This window comes from Rhamphochromis sp. 'chilingali' (genome assembly GCF_963969265.1).
Source record: "Rhamphochromis sp. 'chilingali' genome assembly, chromosome: 12".
NCBI classification, from domain to species: Eukaryota; Metazoa; Chordata; class Actinopteri; order Cichliformes; family Cichlidae; genus Rhamphochromis; species Rhamphochromis sp. 'chilingali'.
This window is the reverse complement of record NC_137939.1, coordinates 4,303,113-4,310,148: the sequence shown is the minus strand read 5'-3', so window position 1 is coordinate 4,310,148 and position 7,036 is coordinate 4,303,113.

The following is a 7,036-nucleotide window of genomic DNA, read 5'->3' as shown; positions in this document are numbered from 1 at the left end:
TTATGTAGTCAGCAGATTTGTATGAATTCAAACCTTTATTAACCATCAAAGGTCAACTTAGAGAGACTGGGGAGTGATGCATAAGGAGGCTTGTAGGCTTGTGTTGCTGCAGTGTTTACAAATGAGCCTTTCTGCAGCATCACTGCTGAGCAAAGAATCAGATAAATCACTGGCAGCTTACAAAAACACTTTATTGCAAAGAGTGCAGTACATAAATAATGCAGTCAGTGTGGTGTAGCATCTCGCTATATGCATTTGATGTCTTTGAAAAATGTTACCAGAGTGCCTACTCTGCTGTTCCTTATTTCCTGTCATACAGTGGCTTGCAAAAGTATTCGGCCCCCTTGACCTTTCCCACATTTTGTCACATTACAGCCACAAACATGAATCAATTTTATTGGAATTCCACGTGAAAGACCAACACAAAGTGGTGCACACGTGAGAAGTGGAATGAAAATCATACATGATTCCAAACATTTTTTACAAATAAATAACTGAAAAGTGAGGTGTGTGTAATTATTCAGCCCCCTTTGGTCTGAGTGCAGTCAGTTGCCCATAGACATTTCCTGATGAGTGCTAATGACTAAATAGAGTGCACCTGTGTGTAATCTAATGTCAGTACAAATACAGCTGCTCTGTGACGGCCTCAGAGGTTGTCTAAGAGAATATTGGGAGCAACAACACCATGAAGTCCAAAGAACACACCAGACAGGTCAGGGATAAAGTTATCGAGAAATCTAAAGCAGGCTTAGGCTACAAAAAGATTTCCCAAGCCTTGAACATCCCACGGAGCACTGATCAAGCGATCATTCAGAATTGGAAGGAGTATGGCACAACTGTAAACCTACCAAGACAAGGCCGTCCACCTAAACTCACAGGCCGAACAAGGAGAGCGCTGATCAGAAATGCAGCCAAGAGGCCCATGGTGACTCTGGACGAGCTGCAGAGATCTACAGCTCAGGTGGGGGAATCTGTCCATAGGACAACTATTAGTCGTGCACTGCACAAAGTTGGCCTTTATGGAAGAGTGGCAAGAAGAAAGTCATTGTTAACAGAAAACCATAAGAAGTCCCGTTTGCAGTTTGCCACAAGCCATGTGGGGGACACAGCAAACATGTGGAAGAAGCTGCTCTGGTCAGATGAGACCAAAATGGAACTTTTTGGCTAAAATGCAAAACGCTATGTGTGGCGGAAAACTCACATCACTCTGAACACACCGTCCCCACTGTCAGATATGGTGGTGGCAGCATCATGTTCTGGGGGTGCTTCTCTTCAGCAGGGACAGGGAAGCTGGTCAGAGTTGATGGGAAGATGGATGGAGCCAAATACAGGGCAATCTTGGAAGAAAACCTCTTGGAGTCTACAAAAGACTTGAGGCTGGGGTGGAGGTTCACCTTCCAGCAGGACAACGACCCTAAACATAAAGCCAGGGCAACAATGGAACGGTTTAAAACAAAACATGTCCATGTGTTAGACTGGCCCAGTCAAAGTCCAGATCTAAATCCAATCGAAAATCTGTGGCAAGATCTGAAAACTGCTGCTCACAAACACTGTCCATCTAATCTGACTGAGCTGGAGCTGTTTTGCAAAGAAGAATGGGCAAGGATTTCAGTCTGTAGATGTGCAAAGCTGGTAGAGACAAACCCTAAAAGTCTGGCAGCTGTAATTGCAGCAAAAGGTGGTTCTACAAAGTATTGACTGAGGGGGCTCAGGGGGCTGAATAATTACACACACCCCACTTTGCAGTTATTTGTAAAAAAAATGTTTGGAATCATGTATGATTTTTGTTCCACTTCTCACGTGTGCACCACTTTGTGTTGGTCTTTCACGTGGAATTCCAATAAAATTGATTCATGTTTGTGGCTGTAATGTGACAAAATGTGGAAAAGTTCAAGCGGGCCGAATACTTTTGCAAGCCACTGTATATACTGTTACAATGGTGAGTGATCTTATTAATCTTTTCCAAAGTTTGAAAAATATAGTTCTGTTTTCTGTAGTTTTTTTTCTGTTTTGGATCTGTAAGATGTCAAAGAGAGGGGGAGGCACACAGACCCATAATCATCAATGCCCTGTACAAGTTGCATAAGAATTATTCTGAACTATGGGGGGGGAAAAAACCTACTATAGAGACAAAGCATAAAAATATGAGTCTGAAAATGAGCATAAAAAGTTGCTGTTAAAATAAAATAACAAAGATGTTTTCTAAGAAATATGAATGCAGTCGTGAAGTGAGTACTTATGAGTCACAGTGGTGTTTCAAGCTAAATGTTAAGGATGTGACTGGGTAAGATATGCTGTTTACTTGGTTACATTTGGTAATTAGTGCTAAAAAAAACAACAAAAATGAAAGGATGATAAGGATATATGGAAACCTGAATTATCTTCTTCTTTTAGGTGCTGACTTCAAGGGTTGCCACAGCATATCATCTTTCCCCTTCCTTCCTTCTATCCCTATCATCCATACATCCATGAACCTCCTCTGAGGTCTTCCGCTTTTTCCTTTGCCTGGCAGCGACTATCCCACTATCCCTCTTCTGCACATGTCCAAACCATCTCACCCTTGCCTCACTAACTTTGTCTCCAAACTGCTCAACCTGAGCTGTGCCTCTGATGTACTAATTTATAATCTTGTCCATTCCTGTCACTCCCAGCGGAAAAACTTGACATCTTCAACTCTGACATCTTCAACTCTGCCACCTCCAGCTCGACCTCCTGTCTTTCTGTCAGTGCCACTGTCTCCAAACCATAAATCATAGCATGAAGCCATGCTGCGTCTTGCTGATCCCATCTCTCCCACCTCTCTAGCTTCAACAGCTCTTCAACAGCTTTATCCCTCTGTAGTTACTACAGCTCTGCATGTGACCCTTGTTCTTGAAAACTGGTACCAGTACACTTCTTCTCTGTTCCTCAGACATTCTCTCACTCTCCAAGTTGTGCTAAACAATCTGATTACCAAGTCTACTCCTCTGTCTTACCTCCACAGGTATGCCATCTAGACCAACCACTTTTGCATTCTTAATCCTTTTGATCGCTGCCCTAACGTCCTTCTTGCTTATCCTGTGCACTTCCTGATTCATTAACTTTCCTCCATCTGTCCTCCTTTCTCTCATTTTCTACATGAATCAGATCCTCGAAGTAATCCTTCAATTTTCTCACACTCACTTGTTAGCAAATTTCCATCTTATTCTTAACTACCCTAACCTGCTGCTCATCCTTTCCAGCATGATCAAGTCTACAAACCTGTTGATGCATTGCCTATCCTATTTTTCAAGTTCTTTCCCTCCCTTAATGTACAGCTTTACAGAACTCACTTTAAGCCTCAGGGAGACATAAATGTCTGCACCAGACTTTATTACTGCACCCCATGCCACCAATGTCATCGTGTTGCTTGAGCCATCCCTCAAGCTTGACTTAAATATCAAAATATAAATGAGGCCACAAAATGAAATATGTCCCCTTTTGCCCATGAAAGCTCAAGGTTTCACTGCTCTTCTCCATTATTTTAGCTAAGTAATTTGTTAACAACATTACTGATAAATAATCTCATCTACCTTTGGTTGCGTGCACCTCTCAGTGAGGTGCTCTTTCCTCGTTTTAAATAAAATAAACCACTTTAACTAATGAGGCTAATGACATGTTAAATATTAATTTGAAACGCTCCCTCTTTTTCGTGCAACACTGTTAATTGGGGTCCGTTTTAAAATTACTAACAGGACGGGAAATGATTGTTAAAATGAAAGTTTTCATGTGTGAATATTTCTCTGTCTTGTTTGACAGCCGATGAAAGGGTATTACTCACTTTAACTGAACACTAGGTGACAGAAATAGTCATGGCATACATATTTATGAGAAGATTACAAATGTCAAGGTCTGCACAAGTGAAACTTTGACACGACAACCTGCCAAATTTTAGAATAATTTGTCACTGAGGTTATATTTTAATAAAAACATTTGTGGGTTGGGACCCAGCGTGGTGCTGGTGGTCTGACGTATCTAAACCACATCCTAATTGATAAGTAAAAAAATAAAACCAGCAGGGCCGAGTGTAGTCAGAGAGAGCACAGTGAATAGACTAGCTTTTTGTCATCAGGCCTCATTTCAGGCTTCTCTTCACTGCAATCTTGCACATCTTCTCTCCTCATTAGAACCACTGAGAGCTGAGTCCTGTAGGCAGGATTTGGAGGAGGGGAGGTGAGGGATGATGTTGTGAAATCCAGACAGATGCTGGATGGTTAATAATGCAAGCCAGCTGTCAGCTTTCAGAAGGGTGATAATCTGAAAATCAGCCAAGAAGCCTTCAAGCTACTCGTTCACTCAGACACACTTCGGTGACTGCAAGAAAAGCTCCCAAACAGCACTAAGACGAAAACAGAAGCAGTTGTTTTTACACTTTCTACAGTTCTGCGGGAAATAAGGAACAAGACCGGTTAGGATTTCCTTCTCTTTGCAGTCTTTGTGCTGAGCTAAGCTAACTGCCTGCTGGCTTTAATCTGTCATTTTAAAGACCCAGTAGTATTTATTTTCTCATCCATCTTTCTGTTACAGAAAAAAACCAAGTGTATCTCTATTAGTGTAAATCTATTTATGTATTAGAACATTTTTCTAACCTTTATGTTTCCATTTACAGATAAGTTTGATTTTTGGCTGTAATCTTCCATATCAGTCGTGACTGCAGTTTCTCCGACGTTATAAAGGCCAACAAGGAACAAGAGATAAGCTAAGACTTGTGTAAATACATCCACATCCTTCCAGCTTGTTTTTACACATGATCAGTGACATTATATACTATTAAGTTTCTCAAACTTTTCTTTTTGAAAAGACAAATTGTCTTTATGACTGCTGTAAACATGTGGGTTATATCCTTTTTCCTTTTTTAGATAATAAAAAATAAGGAGATTAATTCAAAGCTTTTCAAATAAGCTTCCAGTCTGGATACAGATTACAAAATAATAACACAATAATACAGTATTAGGGACAGGAAACTAAATATTGTGTGTGTGTGTGTGTGTGTGTGTGTGTGTGTGTGTGTGTGTGTGTGTGTGTGTGTGTGTGTGTGTGTGTGTGTGTGTGTGTGTGTGTGTGTGTGTGTGTGTTTATGGGTTTATTTGGGAAAAAGGGCAGATTAAGAAAAAGGACTAACTACAGGATTTCTATATCTGACAGAAACAAACAAACTGAAAAGTCTCTGTTTCTGTCATTAGTGTTGAATCAGATGTAAAAATAAACTCAGTGCAAGTAAAAATCCATTAGCAGTGAGAAGTTATGTATTCAAGTGAACTATACCTTTAAATATAAAATTTTATTTCCTGTTTTCAAACACAGCTCTCTGATCATGACAGCAGACACTGCAACTGTAATAGTGACCAAGCATTAAAGCCCAGTTCCCAGAAAAAGTCCACACATTAGGGAAAGCCGAGGCCTGTGATTAATAGGCAACACGGAGCAAAGTAGAGCCTTTTAAATCCCTTGAAGCTCAACACAAGGCTGTTCCCGAAGAAAGAGATCATTACAGATCATTACAGAGTGGCAAAAACTCGGGAAAAAAAAATCTAATTTACTGTAACGCCGTCCCTCTCACGTTTTCTGTAGCACCAGGCTTTTTACTTCGGTTCTGGATTGTGCTTTGATACGACTAAGCCATCGATAACTGATATTAGCCAACTGGTGTGATGGGACCAGTGCTGCAGTAGCTTTGTAAATAAAGCATCAAGCAGATTTAACAGCTGAAGAACGGAAAAAGGAAATTCATTAAAGAAATAGTGTATTTAATTGACCCAAAGAACGCCACAGACTAAAACTGCAATTAAAGATCCTACATTAAGAATTTAAATTTAAAAAATGCCCTTATTGATAATATAAATGGGACAAAAGTCTAAAGGCTGCTTTGGTTAACTCTCACTGCAACCTTCAGTGTTTTTCCGTCACAGCAGAAGGTTCAAGTGTGCACTGTGTGCTACTTGCAAATGGCACACAGGCAGAGTGAAATAGTGGACACTTAATGAGAGAGAGCTTAATGGAGAGTAAATAGTGGGCGTACATTAGTCAGGTGGGCAGAAACATGACTCTGCGACATCCTGAGACTTTCTAAATCGAGAAGCAACTAATACAGAAAACATTCTGACATATCGCTTTCCTGTAGCTCCACTGTCACACGTTCATGGCTTTCCCAGTAAATTTGGCAGAATTAAACTGTGAATTTTCCTGTTTGCAGAAATAATCCGTGTTTCTTCAAACTGAACTGCTCACTGCTGGAGGCGTGCTGCAGTGAGCTCTTCACCTCTGCTGCTTCTTCACAGTAACTCCTGAGCGACTGTCCAGCCGTGGCTGGAAGACGGGCTCAAGGGAGAGCAACTGAGGACGAACTCACATCTGAATAATAGATACATCCTGCAGCACCAAAGTAACTGAGTCATTCGCTCCCTAATCATGCTCTGCCATGGGCATCAGCAGCATTATATAATGACTGCAATGGACAGTCGCAGCTTAACATGGGGCTGGGCCTGTTTGCCTGAGCTGCAGCTGTATTGGCATTTTGTGCCGACTGCTGCCACTAGTGCATTGTGGGATGGAGCAAATCACATGCTGGCGGGACAAAGCAAAGACAGAGGATTGATTAGACATTGGGGGGGAGTCTAAAACCTGTTTATGAAATCCTCTTACTCATGCTGGAGTCACTGCAGTGCAGTCATGCATGAATCAGTTTATGCAATCAGGGCAGTCGAGTTTTGTTTAGGCTGGCACTGTGAAGGCCAGAGTTCACGGGCAATGAGAAGAAGCAATGCTCAGGGGAGCCCTCGTTCCAGGGCCTGATAATAATAAACAGCTAATGATGTGATTTGAGAAGGGTGCTTTGTGCATGATGGCCAATTTTAGCACCATCTGAGACCATCTGACATGATCATTAATTGAATAGATGTACAGTAAGTTACAGACATACAAGTGACTTGTTGAAATTGCCAGTAAAAATAGAGAGCTGCTTTTTCTTAGCTCTGTGCGCGTTCAAGCCTGCTGACAAGGATCCTCCTCGTGTGTCTTC